Raw genomic sequence first — 18,023 nt, 5'->3', positions numbered from 1 at the left:
TATATTGGGGGAGCATGTGCCTAAAAGGGGGGGGGGATCATGAAAATAATATCTTTAAAAATCCATTATATTAGGGAAATTGCTTGCAAAAGCATGCCTATTAAGCAAAACGTCATATTAAAATGTGTATATTAGGAGAAAAACGCACTAAACGGCTGGTGAATTTTCACGAGGATTTTTTAAATTATTATTTAAAAGACTGCAAACAAACTGATGTAGAAATGTGGCAAACTGAATGTTCACAAATTCAGCTCAGGTTGCTGCATGTTTCCTCTTTCTTTCCAGTGGGGAGTGTGCAAGGCAGCATCTCACTAGGTTGCCCCCTCAGATCAATCTATATTCCCCATTTCCGGGCAAGTTGCCCATTAGCTACACAGCATTCCAGAGGTGGTTAAAAGGCTCGCTCATAACAGAAAACTTCCTCGCTCCCTAGTGCCTCCAGAAAATATAAATAATGCATTTATCAGTGTCCCCATCATTTTCTTGAGGCACAGCCATCAGAACTACGAACAAGGCAGCGGTGGCTCTTTGGAAATTAAGTTACATGGTCATCTAAGCTTATCACCATGAGTCACGCTGATATACTGAAATGTATGCCGTTTGGCAATTTAATCCTGCAGGTGTAACTGTGCTTTACGATCAGGATTGGTGGGTTCTCTGCCTCTCCCACGACCACTCACGATTTCCTAGCTACAAAAATAATTTAAGAAATGAGCCTGGAAGAAAAGAAAGTCCCTTTCTTTCTCCGAGGTGGTAGGGGGGTTTCAGCACCGCGTGTTGCTTAGAAGGGTTTTAAAAGAAGAGCGGTTCATTTTACAGGACTTCAATCTGCCTCATAAAGGGACAGATTTCTGCATGGGGGCAACAGTTGGCGTACATAAGCAGGCCTTTGTCTTCGTAAAATGAAGCTGCTGTGGGTCATACAGGAGCGAGAGCAGCTGGGTTTTCATGGACAAGGCACCCAGCTAGTGATTGGGGAAGGTATGCAGAATGGGGGGGGGGATAGAGACAGCCCTCCTTCTGGATAATGATTTCCTTGGTGAGAAGGGCTGCTAAGCATTCCTGCAACTTCCTTTCCACTGTAAACTGTTGCTACGTGTGTGGTTAAAAATGAAGAGATTCTTAGTCATTGTAGTTTCCCGAAAGCACCTGAGAGTTTTTGGCTTGGAGGTAAAAAATTAACAGCAAGTTTAGTGAGTCACTAAACAGAAGCTTAGCAGGGGGGGGGGTACCAAGAAAGTCAGTTTCACATGTTCCTCGCCTCTTACCACATCACTGCTGCTCCCTTCAAATCCTTAGCTGTCCCTTTACATTTGGTTGAATTTAAATATGCATGGTTTCTTATTCATTAATGCAGTGGTTCCCAACAGGTGGTCCGCGGACCCCCAGGGGTCCACGAGCTATGCCAGAGGGGTCCGCAAGATGCTATTAGAATAAAAAATATATTAAATATATTTCGTATGATAACAGAATTTTTGTTTTGGCCGCTTCCTGCATGAGCACAGTCTAGCGCAAAACTAGAATTAGATAGAGGCAGTAGTTCAGCTGTATGCCGTTAGGTGGCGCTTTACAAACACTACAGTTTTGCAAAGAGGCAGCGCGCGCATTCTACTAACGCTCACCTCGCCAAGATGCTTTGCGCGTGTCGGCTTCATTTGTGCGCTACTGCGCAGGTACCCTGTCTTCTCCATTCCCCTCCCTCCTCCCTGGCGCGCGCTGCCTCTTTGCAAAACAGTAGTGTTTGTAAACAAAGCGTTGTTTTTCGCGGAAGCTACAGTTCGCGTAGTTAAAAATGGACCATTGGTTAAAAACTGGTTCATCTCATTAAGAACTGAAAATTAAAACTAACTGTATACTGATGGAGTACTCTGTTGTAACTGTAAAAAACGTATAAATATAAAATATAAAAAGACTCTTAATTTGGCTCTCACTTTTTAATTTTAGGATTAGGAATTAATGGGGGTCCTTGTCACAATAGCGGCTCAATGAGGGGTCCTCGAGAAATTTTTTTTGGGAACCCCTGCATTAATGTATCATGATGATGATAACCACCAGTGCTATTTTTCTAGAAAAAGAGGTGCTGGAACTCACCATGAACACCTCCCTCGCTCCCATAGAATGGCAGTAGCGCCTACCTGAGAGGTGCCGGAACTGAGTTCCAGAGAGTTCTGACTGGGGGAAAAATAGCCCTGATTACCATTTTGCAGAATTCCCCCCCCCCCAAAAAACCCCATTTTCTTTTCATTTTTGTGTAGCATCTACCATTTCCCCTGCACAGTGCCTCAGAACTATGTGGAGTCTTGCTGAGGGTGCTCCATGATAGCCAAGCCGCCATCACCATTGCTGCCATGACTTCCAGCGGCAACCAAAACAAAGCAACTTTAGAAATGAAGAGAAGAGGGGGGAAACATGAACGATCACTTCTAATGGGGATCTTCGCCCCAAGAGAGTTTGGGCGAATTTCCATGCAGAACTCCCAAGTTCCATCTCCAGTTGAAAGGCTCGAGCTGCAGGTAAGGAGAATGAGACCCTGGACAACCACTTTCAGACAGGGTAGAACAACCGTCCTCAACCTTGGCTTCCTATATTGTTGGACTATGACCTCCATCAACCCCAGGCAGCGTGACCAATGGCCTTGGACGATGGAAGCTTCAGTCCAATGACACCTGAAGATCTAAGGTCAGGGAAGGTAGGCTGGGTCAATATTATGACACAGCTTAAGGCACCTTGCGGTGGAAGCTGGTCCATTAGGGCAAATGGGGCAGTGCCCCCCCCAACCAGCTGCCTGCTTTCCTACTTACAAACCCACCAAGGGGGTGGCACTGTCTGTCAGCTTCTTCCTCCTTAGGCTCACTGTTGCCCTTGTAGAGCTCAGCAAGGAGGAAGATGGGGACAAACTTAGTACTGCCTGCTGTTGGCTTTGGCGACACCTACTGTTGACCTCCCTGCCTTCCACCCCGCCACTCCCAATGAGACGTGCCACCACCGGCAGCTTCCGCTTCCTAATGTAACCCGAAACGACCCTCAACTTTAATGCAATCCCTGTCTTAATTCCTTCCCAGAGATTTGTGATTCATTATTAATCCCCCCGCGGCACGAAACAGGAAGGGGCAAGGGGGCTTTAATTAAAGGCACAGAGAGGGGCCTTGAAAACCTCTGGAGCATTTTGCAATTGCTTATTGGATGTGTTTAAATGGCTACAGATAAAGTAGTTCCTGGAGCAATTTGTAAACAGCATCATATGGATTCTCCACAACTTCTTCTGTTCTGGGGGGTGGGGAGACTGGCGTTGTCAATAAATGCAAGAGCCTTGAACCTGACCCAAGAGCGTATGAACGGCCAGTGCAGAGCTGGAGTTATGTGCTGGCAATTGTCTGTCCTCATCAACAGACTTGTCCTAGTATTTGAATTGGAGGTTCAGATATTCCTCACCCTTCGTCCCGCCAAAGGTTGGAGGGTTTGGTGCTTCCACTTGGGAAAGAGTCCAACAGAGTATCATGGAAGCCACAAGCAAAGGGGAGAGCCTTGTTCAACAACTACTAATTTCTACTATTAAAGTTGTGAAATAAGAAATGGGAAAGAAAGGGCTATCAGGTCATGCTTCATCTACAGGCCAAGCCTGGCACACATCCCATGCCTATGTGTGTGTGTGTGTGTGTGTGTGTGTGTGTGTGTGTGTGTACTAGCTGGCCCTACACGCGTTGCTGTGCGTTAGTCTGTGAAATTGAGGGTAATAGCCCCCCTTCAGATCCCCCTGAGCCTCAGAGTCCCCCTGAGTCGAAGTGAGATACTGTGGAGAGGGCAGGTTTCATCCCTGTGTCTCCCCCCACCCTGTTCTGACCCATTACGTATCCCTGCTCCCTGTTCGCCCCCCCCCCCGCATCCCCTCCAGGCAGGCCCCTACCTCCACTTGGCAATGTTGATTATTTGGTGGGGGCCTAGGGGTCTGATAATGGCCGCCTTGGTGGTTTCAGTTGCTTGGTTGATGATGTAATTTGGTTTGTGGGTGTGGCTTAGATTTCACAGGAAGGGAGGGGGTGGAGGAGGGTATTACGCCACTTGAGGGTGCTGTTTGACTTGGAGGAAAACCAGGTCTATACCTGCCCAGGTGTGTGATTTGAGGGATTTTTGTCCCCAACAATGCTCAGGGAGTGGCCTGGATTGTTGTGTCAAAATTTCAGGACAATCGGTCAAGCGGTTACAGAGAAAAGTGGAAAATGCAGTTTCACGATTTTTACATTTATATATATATAGATATAGATATATATGGCTTTTGGCCAATCTGATTTTAAATCAGTAGCATGACTGGGATTTCTTCCATTGTGGACTAGGGCTCAGGGAAAACTGAAATGGCAAATGGTGTGGAACTCCCTTCTTCTATTATTATTATTGTTATTATTGATATTGTTGTTGTTGTTGTTGTTGTTGTTGTTGTTGTTGTTGTTATTATTATTATTATTATTATTACCCTGCCCATTTGGCTGGGTTTCCCCAGCCACTCTGGGTGGCTCCCAACCAAATATTAAAAACATCAAACATTAAAAACTTCCCTAAACAGGGCTGCCTTCAGATGTCTTTTAAAAGTAAAATACAGTGGAACCTCGGTTTATGAACACCTCGGTTTATGAATTTTCGGTTTATGAACACAGCGGACCCATCTGGAACGGATTAATTCATTTTACATTACTTTCAATGGGAAAGTTCGCTTCAGTTTATGAACGCTTCAGTTTATGAACAGACTTCCGGAACCAATTACACCCATGCTTCAGTTTATGAACGCTTCAGTTTAAGTACTCCGCGGACCCATCTGGAACAGATTAATCCACTTTCCATTACTTTCAATGGGAAAGTTCGCTTCAGTTTATGAACGCTTCAGTTTAAGTTCCCCACGGACCGTCTGGAACAGATTAATCCACTTTCCATTACTTTCAAGGGGAAAGTTCGCTTCAGTTTATGAACGCTTCCAGTTTATGAACAGACTTCCGGAACCAATTGTGTTCATAAACCGAGGTACCACTGTAGTTGCTTATTGCCTTGACATCTGATGGGAGGGCGTTCCACAGGGCAGGTGCCACTACTGAGAAGACCCTCTGCCTGGTTCCCTGTAACCTCACTTCTCGCAGTGAGAATTGCTTTGTCCACATCTCCTTAGTTTCTCCAGATGCTGTTGGACTATATCAGTCCAAGGTACCATGGTCAATGGTCAAGGGTTATGGGAGTTGTCGTCCATCAGCAGGTACTAGTAACTTCCAGATTGGGCCATTGCAACACACTTTACATGGGGGCAGCCAGGTTTCTGCTGCTGTATGGAAAAGCACATGAATCTGGCCTTTGAAGAGTTTGTAAGTAAATCATTTTTAGCTTACCCAATGTGTGGTCTCCTTCTGTGCTAAGAAAAGTAGGGAACTTTGGAAGAAACTTAGAAGGAGGTATTTAAAAGGTCTGGCAGCCTATATTTCCATTCTTTACTTTGCTGCATATATTTTTTTATTTTGAATCTCTACTGGGGTTCTCTCACCAAAGAGTACTTGCCCTAGACCTGGATCCTAGATCCAGATAATTCTCCTTTTTTCTTCTATACCAATATCTATTTACCTTTTACCAAACCAAAACCTGACAGTTGCATGCTAAATTCAAGAGTTTGTGAAAATCGCTGCAAACAGCAAAATGAATATTGTGGACATATTGTTTGGTGAATATTTTATGCCTCCAACAGCCCTGTTCTGTTCGCATGAAAAATGTTTGAAAGTGAAAATCTGGCACAGTCATCTCTGGCTCCCCCTTCACCCACTTCCACACACTTCTGTGATGCTCTCTAGCCCATCTTTGACTCTGCCTTGGCCGTTTCCCATGAAAGAACACTCTGCCTTCTGTTCAAACTCTTGGGCACACAGACTAGCATTAAGGAATGACTAAACAGTAGCTGCAGTCATTCATTCCATCCCACCAAACAAGAATCCCTTCCCCCTGTACAATCAGCCCACGCCACTGGCCTCACCCTCCCACCTCAACCAAAGCATCCATTAAAAACGGAATTATTATTTTAAAGAAACAACCTATCAAAACCTTCCCAGCCAGTCCACAATCCTCCAGCTCTCGCCCAGAAGGGTGGATTCATCTTTTAATGATGCCTTAATCCATTCCTCTCTCTGCTACAACACATTGCTGCCATCCTCTATTTGCTCGGCGTACGCTGTTTGACTTTCCGTAGCTGGTTGCCTTTGCTGAAGGGTGGGAGAGGTCTCTCGCATTCTGCAAGAACTCCTTTCAATTATATCTGCCTCCTAATGCCTGAGCATTAGTTCCACTTATCTTTGGCTAATAGTTCTGCTCATAGTCAAATACCTATTAACATAAAATCAACACAGCAAATTTGTCTGAGTCCTTGTGTCATTAACCCATTTAAAGGGGATCTGTGCTTTGCACTTCAAATATGCTTAATTATTGGCTTAATAACAGGGAAAGAGAATGTGGTCTTTAACTCCAAAAACAGAGGAAATAATTGCCATTCATGAATTTCTACCAGAGCTTTCTTCTCAGAAACAATCCCATAAATTCAGTATTGAGTGCTCCAGATTTTTTTTTAATTAAAACAAAACCCACCACCTTGTGCTAGCATCACCAACACCATTTCCTGAGGATGTTTTTTTAAAAAAGAAAAGTAAGGCTACAACAGGAAATATTAATAATAATAATAATAATAATAATAACAATAATTTATTATTTATACCCCGCCCATCTGGCTGGGTTTCCACAGCCACTCTGGGCGGCTTCCAACAGAAAAATAAAACACAATAATCTATTAAACATTAAAAGCCTCCCTGAACAGGGCTGCCTTCAGATGTCTTCTAAAAGTCTGGTAGTTGTTTTCCTTTTTGACATCTGTTGGGAGGGCGTTCCACAGGGTAGGCGCCACCACCAAGAAGGCCCTCTGCCTAGTTCCCTGCAACTTGGTTTCTCGCAACGAGGGAACCGCCAGAAGGCCCTCGGTACTGGACCTCAGTGTCCGGGCAGAATGATGGGGGTGGAGACGCTCCTTCAGGTATACTGGACCGAGGCCATTTAGGGCTTTAAAGGTCAGCACCAACACTTTGAATTGTATAATGGGCAAGATACAGTATCCAATCTGTATCACTGTTGCATTTGGTTGCCTCTGTTCTGGGTCGTTTCCACACTGGACAACCTGAAGGTCCCTGCTGTCCTTTTCTTAGGGTTCACTATCTTTTATCACTTTTCAGAGGATGAATTGTAGCTCAGAGGTAGAGCATCTGCTTTGCATGCAGAAGGTCCCCTCTCCAACCCCCCTGTGGGATGTAAAGCTAGGTGCAGTCAAGTCACAACAGTTCCTAGAGTGACCACCTGGAGGGACACCTGACCAGGTCAGCAGCAAAACTTCCTGCCACTGATCTGGGAGGGATTTCCTCTGCTTGTAATTGAAGTGGGCGTTACCTGGCCAGGTAAAGTCAATGGCCAGCGGACTTCAAGCAAGCAACATCTAAGGAAGAGATCTCTTGGCTTCCAGCCAAGAGAACAATGGATCTGTTTTCCCCTATGGAGCAGATTCAGCATGTAAATACAGTGGTACCTCGGTTTATGAACACAATTGGTTCCGGAAGTCTGTTCATAAACTGAAGCGAACTTTCCCATTGAAAGTAATGGAAAGTGGATTAATCTGTTCCAGACGGTCTGCGGGGTACTTAAACTGAAGCGTTCATAAACTGAAGCAAACTTTCCCATTGAAAATAATGGAAAGTGGATTAATCCGTTCCAGATGGGTCCGCGGAGTACTTAAACTGAAGCGTTCATAAACTGAAGCATGGATGTAATTGGTTCCGGAAGTCTGTTCATAAACTGAAGCGTTCATAAACTGAAGCGAACTTTCCCATTGAAAGTAATGGAAAATGAATTAATCCGTTCCAGATGGGTCCGCAGTGTTCATAAACTGTTTAGGCAGCCCTGTTTAGGGAAGCTTTTAATGTTTGATGGATTTCTGTATTTTAATGTTTGATGGATTTCTGTATTTTAGAATTTCTGTTTTGTTGGAAGCCGCCCCGAGTTGCTGGGGGAACCCGGCCAGATGGGCGGGGTATAAATAATATATTATTATTATTATTATTATTACTATTATTATTATTATTATTATTATTATTAAACTGAAAATTCATAAACCGAGGTGTTCATAAACCAAGGTTCCACTGTACTTTTATCTGAGTTAGTCTGCCTCTTGAGTTGTGCTGTATCTCAGGAAGTCTGTAAGTAAACTATTTTCATACTTTTAATGAGCACTGTGTCGTGTATTTTCTTTTAAGAGGGATAAAGGGGGAAATCGAGGAAATATATACAGTATTATTCTATAGGCTTCAGCAAGCCTGAGCAACCGCTTTTTGCTGTGCATTAAAGGGGAATGAAAACTCTGCTAAGTTTGGAGCTTGTTAACCCGAGCTGGGATAGGATATATTAAGCAATATCTCCTGATCCACATTCCTAAACATTCCCACACCCCCATCATATCCAGGTATGATACCCATGAAAGACTCCCTGAGTGAAACACTGGAGAGTCACTGCCAGTCAGTGTAGAGAATACTAGCCACATAGACCAACAGTCCGACTCGGTATAAGACAGCTTCCTATGTTTGTAAAGAGGCCTTGGACTTCAAACAGAGGACTCCTTCAAATATAGGACAATGTGTAGGGCATATGGACATCCTAGGGACAGGGGCAGAGGAAGGGGAGTGCGATGGGGGCAGACCACCCTGGGTGTCTTCGTGAGGGGGGTGACATTTGGTGCGCCGCCCTCCTGTGACTCCCAAGTCTACCTGAGCCGTCGGGGTAAGGCGAGGGAGCTGCGCTGCTTCGCCGGCGGCATTCCCCATTTCCCCTTCATTTTGACAGCTTGGGGGGAGGCTTGGGAGTCACGGGCGCGCAGCGCGCCAAATGCCCGCCATTGTATAGAAATTTATTCATGTATGCGACTACAGCAGCAAGAATGTTACTTGCCCAAAAATGGAAAGAAGAAGAAGTCCCAGCAAAGGAAGAATGGATTCAAAAACTTACGGAATATGCGGAAATGGCGAAACTTACTAGAAGAATAAGAAATCAAGATAGCAAAGAATGGAAATGGTTTATTGAATTTTTACAGATAAATTGCAAACAGATAAAAACAATGGCAGGATTATTGTAATAACCTGCAGCTACCTAAGAGAGAGAGAGAGAGAGAGAGAGAGAGAGAGAGAGAGAGAGAGAGAGAGAGAGATGAGTAAGTTAAGTGAATTTAGATATGCAGAAGATAAGATATTAAAAAATAAATTTAAGGAACTGCAGAAAGAGGGGGAATGAAGTCAAGTTTTAAAATGTCAAAATGATTGTAAAATCAGTGAAATGTATATATCTGGAAAGTACACACACACACACACACACACACACACACACACACACACACACCTTGCACTGCCACCAACAGACCCTGACATGTCCTGCTTGATCTGGTAGGGTCTACCAGGGGCGACACCTGTCCTACCGGGACCCACTGTCAATGGGACCCACTGCTGGTGCCCCTGATCATGTTTCTGCTTCTAGCATCACTTGCAGTGCTCATCTGGTACGATGTCCAGGGCACAGGGATTCTGGGGAAATTCCAGTAGTGGCTGAGTATCAGCTGAGACCCAGCAGGATTTTTCCAGCAGGGGGCCCAGGATCATTGATGGTGGCGGCACGGCAGCGTCAAGGTGCTCACTGGTAGCAATACAAGGTGGAGGCCTGGAACTGGTCCTGGAATCCATCACTACAGAAGTCCGATGATCGTCAACCATCCTCTGCTACCACTGTCAATAATTTGGCCGTCCCGGGGGCCAGCTGTTAGACTGGTCCCACAGGCCAAATATGCGATTGCTCTCACAAACGTGATGAACAACACACAAGTCAGTAAATAAGGCTAAACTGCTTTATTTACATATAAACGAACTGGGAGCTCTACATCATGGCTCCCTCTCTCTGGCATCACAGCCAGTAAAGAGAAAGAACAAAGGAACAACAGTCCCACGTAAACAGCCTGTCTACGTCACTTCCACTCTGTGGGAATGAAAACACATACAGTCATATGATACACAATAACCCTATGACTGCAGACGGGGAATGAATCCTAACAGACCCAACTGCCAGTGGCCAAATTTCTGCTATTTTGCCTGTGCCAGCCTTGAGGCAGTGAAAATTAGGAGAAGAACCAACAGAGCCAGAGAATTCCAGGAAAGGATAGCGTTGTCCTTGCTGGAGTGTGGGCCTCAGCAGATGCCCAACAGTGGTGTGATGCCAGCCCTTCTTGAGATGTCAATACTGTGTAACTGGCCCTGAAATAAGCCTCTCCCCCCTGGCTTTCCTCAGAGGAATTTCCAGGTAGGCTGGAAATACAGTGGTACCTCGGTTTATGAACACAATTGGTTCCGGAAGTCTGTTCATAAACTGAAGCATTCATAAACTGAAGCGAACTTTCCCATTGAAAGTAATGGAAAGTGGATTAATCCGTTCCAGACGGTCCGTGGAGTAACCGTTCATAAACTGAAGCAAACTTTTCCTTTGAAAGTAATGGAAAGTGGATTAATCCGTTCCAGACGGGTCTGCGACGTACTTAAACTGAAGCGTTCATAAACTGAAACATGGGTGTAATTGGTTCTGGAAGTCTGTTCATAAACTGAAGCGTTCATAAACTGAAGCGAACTTTCCCATTAAAAGTAATGGAAAGTGAATTAATCCGTTCCAGATGGGTCCGCGGCGTTCGTAAACCGAAAATTCATAAACCGAGGTGTTCATAAACCGAGGTTCCACTGTATGACATCTGCACTGTACATTTAAAGCAGTATCATACCACTTTAAACAGTCATGGCTTCCCCCAAAGAACCCTGGGAAACGTAAGTTTCTTAAGGGAGCTGAGAATATTCCCCTCAGACCCGCAAGTGTCCCTATTTTCCAGGGGTGTCCCTGATTTACAGAAGCCGTCCTGGTTTCTGACCTGATCCCAGAATGTCCCACTTTTCCTTAGGACGTCCCTATTTTCATTGGAGAAATGTTGGAGGGTATGGAATTATCCGACCCCCAAACCGCCTGAAGGCAATTCTGTAGAGGGAAGTTTTATAATGTTTCATGTTTTATAATGTTTTTATATATGTTGGAAGCTGCCCAGAGTGGCTGGGACAACCCAGCAAGATGTGCGGGGTATAAATAGTAAAATTATCATTATGGAATGGGACGTCCCTATTTTCATCGGAGAAATGCTGGAGGCTATGTCCCCTCACAGAGCTACAATTTACAGAGTGGCTTAATGATCAGTCCCTCTTTTGAGGAAATTTTGGGAATCGTACCCTTGTGAGGGGAAAAGGGCCTTCCTAACATCTCTCAACTCCTTTAGCAAACTACAGACCCCACAATTCTTTGGGGCGATAATTCCCTCCCTGACTATTTGAAGTGGCATAATACTGATTATTATTGATTATTATTGATTATTACTGATTATTAATCAGTGATTAATAATCACTGATTATTACTGATTATTAATACTGACCCAGGTGGCGCTGTGGGTTAAACCACTGAGCCTAGGGCTTGCTGATCAGAAGGTCGGCGGTTCGAATCCCTGTGGCGGGGTGAGCTCCCGTTGCTTGGCCCCAGCTCCTGCCAACCTAGCAGTTCGAAAGCACGTCAAAAATGCAAGTAGATAAATAGGAACCGCTACAGCGGGAAGGTAAACGGCATTTCCATGTGCTGCTCTGGTTCGCCAGAAGCAGCTTTGTCATGCTGGCCACATGACCTGGAAGCTGTACGCCGGCTCCCTCGGCCAATAATGCGAGATGAGTGCGCAACCCCAGAGTTGGTCACAACTGGACCTAATGGTCAGGGGTCCCTTTACCTTTACCTTTAATACTGATTTAAATGTCTGGTGTGAACAGTGGTCTATGTCTGCCACACACAAAAAGAGCTCATTTGCAGCATTGCATGGTGTCTTCCCAGCTCCTTGTCGCCTATTTCCACCCACTCAGTTGCTTTGTCTCGGTGTAGCTTTATTTATTTATTATTTCAGTGAGAGCAGTAATTTGTATTCCTTTAAGATAATTTTTGTGCCTGTAATAAAAACAGAACGAGACTTTGCACCAGTCTTTAAAACTTGATTGCTTATAGCTCTTTGTCGAAATCTTATTTTCTCCCAGTTGCGATTCTATTCTTGTATAATGTGGAATAAACCCCCCACCCCACCCTGTGCTTTCCTCCCCACTTTTATTGGGTCTGTCGAGGCAGCTGCTTATTTTATAGGGTGCTACTGTAATTCTGGCTATTTTTGAAAGGAAAAAACCCCGGAGAAGGAAGGAAACCTATGCAAAAGCAATAAAAACGACAGGGAAGGAATTTATGAAAGTGTCCTTGAAATTCCTAGAGATATTTCATTTATATTAGACAAAAATACCTCCTGTGCTGCCTGCCTGAATTTCCCACAGATTTTCAGTGACTAGCAGCTATTAGAAGATATCAGCACTATACAGGATCAAGTATTTTTTATTATGCTCACGGTGCCAGATTCTGGCTTTGGGCCTGAATTCATGCTGAGACTGCCTGTGTGCCATATTTTAAAGCACTCACCCCTCCCACAGAACCCTGGGAATTCTAGTTTGTTACGGGTGCTAGGAACTGTAGTTCTGTGCTGGGGTAAACAACAGTTCACAGGGGTTGCTTGTTGTGGTGTGGGGAGGAATGTGCTTTCAATGTGCTTTATATATATATAGTAGGCAGCCTGAGAGGATTCAGTTGCCTTTTCCTCAGCAATCAATCCTTCTTATAGCAAGGCCTGTAATTCTGTGTCAACAGGTCTGGAGCCAAACCAGGACCACTGAGGAACAAGGGCGGGATGTCCGCATACTTGTGGGACCTCCAAGGTTTTACAAAAAATGGGAAAAGCAAGATTGGGGGGGGGAGATAAAGGTGGACCAAACTATCCCTGACCAAACAGTCCAGTACTGGGCGTGTTCAGTAGCTGCAGAATATTAAGTATCTGTTTGGGGTGGAGAACCAAAAACCAGGGAGTTGGGTTAATGAAATGGGTTAATGGAAGGAATGGCTGCCTTAAACCCTGACCAGTGACTCAGCTACATCATAGCTGCCAAGTACCCCGTTTCCCCCTGGAAACCCCCGTTTTTACTTACCTTTTCCCGGTGGTCCCCCGTATCACTTCGTCTCCCATTTTTCTCTGTTATTTTCTCCTGCCGGTGGCCATTTTTTTCTTTCTGATTTGCCCTTCTATGGGCACCAAAAATGGCTGCCACCGGCTTCAAAAGTCGCACCTACGCATGTCCGAAAGTGCATAGATGTGACTTCCGGTTTCGTCGTCGGCCATTTTTGGTGCCCATAGATGGGTGGAGCGACACCGGAAGTTGCGTCAACGCACTTCCTGACATGCGTAGAAGCGACTTTCGAAGCCAGCGGCGGCCATCTTTGTGCCCATAGAAGGGCAAAACGACACCGGAAGTTACGTCGACGCAACTTCCGGTGTCACACGGCTGCCGGTCCCGGATTCTGCAGTCCGGTACTTGGAAGGTAAGAGCTACATTAGTCAATATACAATGTTATTTTATTTTTATTTATTTATTTTACAAATGTAAATTAATTACAATACCAAATACATATCCATAGAGTGAGATTTCTGTGAATCTCAAGACTTTCCCCCATCCCCTGCATGGTTCCTATTGTCAACATTTCCAACTGCATAGTATTCCATAGTCTATGTTTTGTATCTATCCATAGTATTTGCGCGGTCAGGCGGAGACCCCTCAAAACCCCAGTCAGCCCCCGAGTAGAATAACGACACCAGACAACGTTCTATGGGATTAAAATTGGCCACAACTTTATGAAGATTCAGATGTAGGGAGACCTTGGCACAGGCATTGGGCGCTTATCCTCCCAGCCCCCCAGCCGGGGGTCTGGGTAATTTCTGGGTTATCCAGCATATATGGGGGTTGGGCTAGCTCTGGAGAACATATGTTCAAGCAGGTAGCCCGCCACCCCTTTTCGCTGCCGCTGGAGGGGGAGGGCAATGACGGCCCCTGGGCGAATGGTCAATGCCTCCCCCCTAGACCCCTTTAACGGGAATCCTGGTGTCGCCGCCGCAATGGGGGCAGGGGTCACCTCCCCCACGCCCCCCCTTTTGGTAAATGTCTAAAGGATTCCACCAGAGGCCTGCAACCACCAAAGTTGTGACGAATTGTTACGGGAAAGGCGAAACCTGCCAATGCAGGGAAAGTCCTTTCCGGCCCTTCAACAGCGGCCTTGACGTAGCAGCGCCTGCGTGCGTATATGCCTGTGGAAGAAAAGAGTTTAACCTGCATTAATTTTGGGGGGGTGGAGGGTGGGAAAGCTCTGGAGCCGTCAACTGCTTCCCAGGTATGTCTCTCCTTCTGCTGTGAGCACTGGATAGTTACCTCCTCCTACCTGGCCAATCCACCCTGGCAACACCTCCCCCGGCCGGATTGGACGGCTGGCTGTGTGGGCGGAGACCACAGGTATCCAGCCTGGGAAGGTGGTGCCAGCCTCCAAACTGCTGGGGGCTGCCTGAGGCTCCCAGGGTGCTATGCGTGACCGCGCAAAATGCGCACCCCTTTTATATGGGGAACAGTCATTGTTAAAATACAAGTTTTCATCTGCTTACAGTGATCTCCTAAATAAATTACATGTTTTAAATGTGTCATAACACTGTGACACCAGATGGCGCTGTAGAGTTCAGCAATGTGATTTTGCATTAAGAGCTTTACAAAACATTTTCCTGAAACTTTTTTTTTATGTGTCTAGATCCAGCCCAGGAACACTGTTGTTGTTGTTGTTGTTGTTGTTGTTGTTGTTGTTGTTGTTGTTGTTGTTGTTGTAATAGCCCATCTTTTTCCCTGACAAGGACTCAATGCTGCTTACAGATAACAATAGGAAGCACTAAAAGAATTACACATTGATAGAATTAATACTATCTATAGGGTGTGTGTGTTTGTGTACATATGAAACACTACAACTTTTTGTCATAAGAAAAAACAGACCAACCAGAGTATATTTGAGAAGCAAAACAGCTAGTAAGCCTGATCTTTATTAAAAGAAAATAAACTGTTTCAACAAGATCCCCACTCACTGCACGCAGGAGGGAGGAGAACCCTGAACAATGGTGCGCAAGCCCTCATATAGACTCTTAAAATTGCCCACCCTGTAGCCCAAGACCACCCCCAAAAATACATCATACATACATCACAGGAGCACAGCAGAAATACTGCCTGCCAGGATACCTGATAATGGCCACTGATTGCATTACCTGGGCAGTCTAGCCATTCTTTTGTGATTTAGTTCCTGAATCCAGGTCACAGGCTCACCCTATTCATACACAAATACAGCCTTAAGACAGGATTTGCAAGCAAAAAGACAATGAGAAGGCTTTCCCCATTTGCCTCCTTTCTGCAGACGAATATTTGAGGTCATTGGGAGAGTCAAAACAGCTTCAGGATTGCTTTCCCATACTGTTTCAGACACATGGTTCATATATTTAGATATGTGTGCATTTATGAATATTCTATATTTGAGACCTTAAAATTCTTACAACATTTTGCAGGTGGTAGCGAACAAGGGGCAATAGGAATCTGCTTTATGCTGTTACAAGCTTTGTGGGAGTCAGTCTGGCGGATACCCTGTGCCCCCTCCAATCCAGTTTGTACGGCAGGGGTTTGGCCTGGGGTGTGTGAAAGCAGGTTGGCTGTTGCCTCCATTGTGGACTGTGCTGGAGCCAGCAAGTTTTTAAAATAAAACAAAAGAGAGAGAGATGAGCAGGGGAGAAAACTTTCTGACACAGTCCAAATGCACAGACTGCTGTGTGTGTGGTGGGCAGGAGGTCCACCTAACTCAGCAGTGCCTACACCAGTGATGGCGAACCTATGACATGCGTGTCAGACGTGACACGCAGAGCCCTCATTGCTGGCACGCGCCCCATCGGCCCATTCACGCTGTTGTTGTTGTTCTTTTCCCCCCATTTATTCTCCCGCTCCTCCTACAGTTTGTCTCCGCTACAGTTTGTCTCAGCTGTTATACCCGGGTCCTTTGTTGTTGTTGTTGTTGTGGTAGCCAGAGTTTGGTTTTTAACCCTTTCTGTGCTGTTTTTTTCTGGCACTTTGGCAGACGATGATTGGGTGTAACAGCATTCGTTTTTTAACCCATTCTGTGCTGGGGTTTTTTGGCGCTTTGGCAGACTATGTTGGTGCTGCGTGTTAGTTCCAGCGAAGGTATTATTCATCATTTATTTCTGTTCTCTTCCCCCCCCCAAAAAAGCACAGCAGCTTTGGGGCATCACCCCCCCCCAAAAGCAAAGCAACTTTTGCACCCCCCAAAAAACCTCCAAAACTTTGGTCAGCAGCTCCCCCCAAAAAGCTCAACAACTCTGGGCACTTTGTGATAAATAAGGGGTTTTTGGTTTGGCTTGGTTAAATAATTAGTTTTTGGTTTGTTAAATACAGTTATATATTACAATTATACATTTTTGTTATTTAAACTATAAATATCGTGAAATTATGGTTTTTCTCTCTCGAAGTGACACATCACCCAAGTTATGCTCGGTTTTTTTTTGGCAAATTTTGACACACCAAGCTCAAAAGATTGCCCATCACTGGCTTACACTGACTGGCAGCAGCTCTGTGGGGAACCTTTCCTAGCCCTATTTGGAGACGCTGGGGATTGAACCAGGAACCTTTTTGAATGCTCTACTCCTGAGCTAGAGCCCTTCCCCATATTTCTTATAACATCTAGTTCTGCTCCAGGGAATGGCACGCTTGTGGATTTTTTTATTTTGTTTCATTTTTAGTAGAGCTCCCTCCTCCCCAATTTAAAAGAAGGAGAGAGTTTTTGCCAGATGGGAAAGGGTTTCCCTTCTCTTGAAACAGAAGGATTTCCATCCCTGCAGCCTTGGCACCCAATCACAAAACTGTCATGGACTTCAAAGGTGCCAGACTTCAGCAGTCTCATTTGCAGCCTGTCAGCCAGGACGGGCAGCTCATTGCCGAAATCTGCAGCTGTGTTATGGGGAGGGGAGGGGAGAGAACCAATGGGAATGTTTATCTTGATGCCTGGGTAAATGTAAATTGTGCAAATGTAGCCAGATTTATCCTGATTGCATTTGTGCACAGAAAGCGGTATTCATGCCACTGTTGTCGTTTAAGACTGCCGTCAGAAACACATTTAAGGCTGCAATTGTATACACCTTTGTCTGGGAGCAAGCCCCATTGAGCAGAGCTTGGCTTGCATCTGAGTAAACATGCATCAGAGCATGCCCTCGAAACGATAAATAAATTAGGCACAAGGACATCATAATATCATTTGTTCCCATCTTTTAAACATGGCTTGCAGACAGACACACACACACACACACACCATATTGCCTAGGCAATCGTTTTCCTATTATCACGTTTCTATGAACAGAATAATCCTCCTATTATCTACCCTGAAAGAAAGTGAAATAGCTCTGAAAGGGAGTGTGGATGAGGATAAGTTAAGAGCTGCAAGTCCTGCTCAGAGTCTGCTCCTGGCAATTAATGGACCTAACTTTGGTGGGTCTAGTTACAGGTAGGTAGCCGTGTTGGTCTGAGTCGAAGCAAAATGAAAAAAATTCCTTCAGTAGCACCTTAAAGACCAACTAAGTTTATATTTTGGTATGAGCTTTCGTGTGCATGCACACTTCTTCAGATACACTAGAAACAGAAGTGTCAGACCCTATATATATACAGAGGGTAGTGGGGGTGGGTGGGAATGGGTGATGGGCTGATGGGAGTGGTAAACCTGGAGATGGCTGTTAATGGCTGCTGATGGCTGCAATTAGTCCTGGGCTGAGGTGCTAAAGAAAGCTTGATCATGCATAATGAGATAAGAATCCGATGTCTCTATTCATCCCAGGTGCTTCCATGGTTTTAAGCTTGGTAATGATTTCCAATTCAGCAACTTCTCTTTCCAGTTTGTTCCTGAAATTTCTCTGTAATAAA

At 45.1% G+C, this 18,023-nt stretch overlaps 1 long non-coding RNA gene across 1 annotated transcript in view; it reads left to right on the top strand.

Annotated features, from left to right (window-relative positions):
* The first annotated feature begins 8,198 nt into the window (after positions 1-8,198).
* The window catches only part of LOC148683706 (uncharacterized), a 30,080-nt gene continuing 20,255 nt past the window's right edge, over positions 8,199-18,023 (top strand). Inside the window, exon 1 of the long non-coding RNA XR_015946763.1 lies at positions 8,199-8,252. This is a non-coding gene — a long non-coding RNA (uncharacterized LOC148683706). The remainder of the gene's footprint in view (positions 8,253-18,023) is intronic.

This window comes from Zootoca vivipara, chromosome 13, assembly GCF_965207765.1.
Source record: "Zootoca vivipara chromosome 13, rZooViv2.hap1.1, whole genome shotgun sequence".
Lineage (NCBI taxonomy): Eukaryota > Metazoa > Chordata > Lepidosauria > Squamata > Lacertidae > Zootoca > Zootoca vivipara.
The sequence above is the reverse complement of the archived record's forward strand: the minus strand, read 5'-3'. Positions and strand labels throughout refer to the sequence as shown.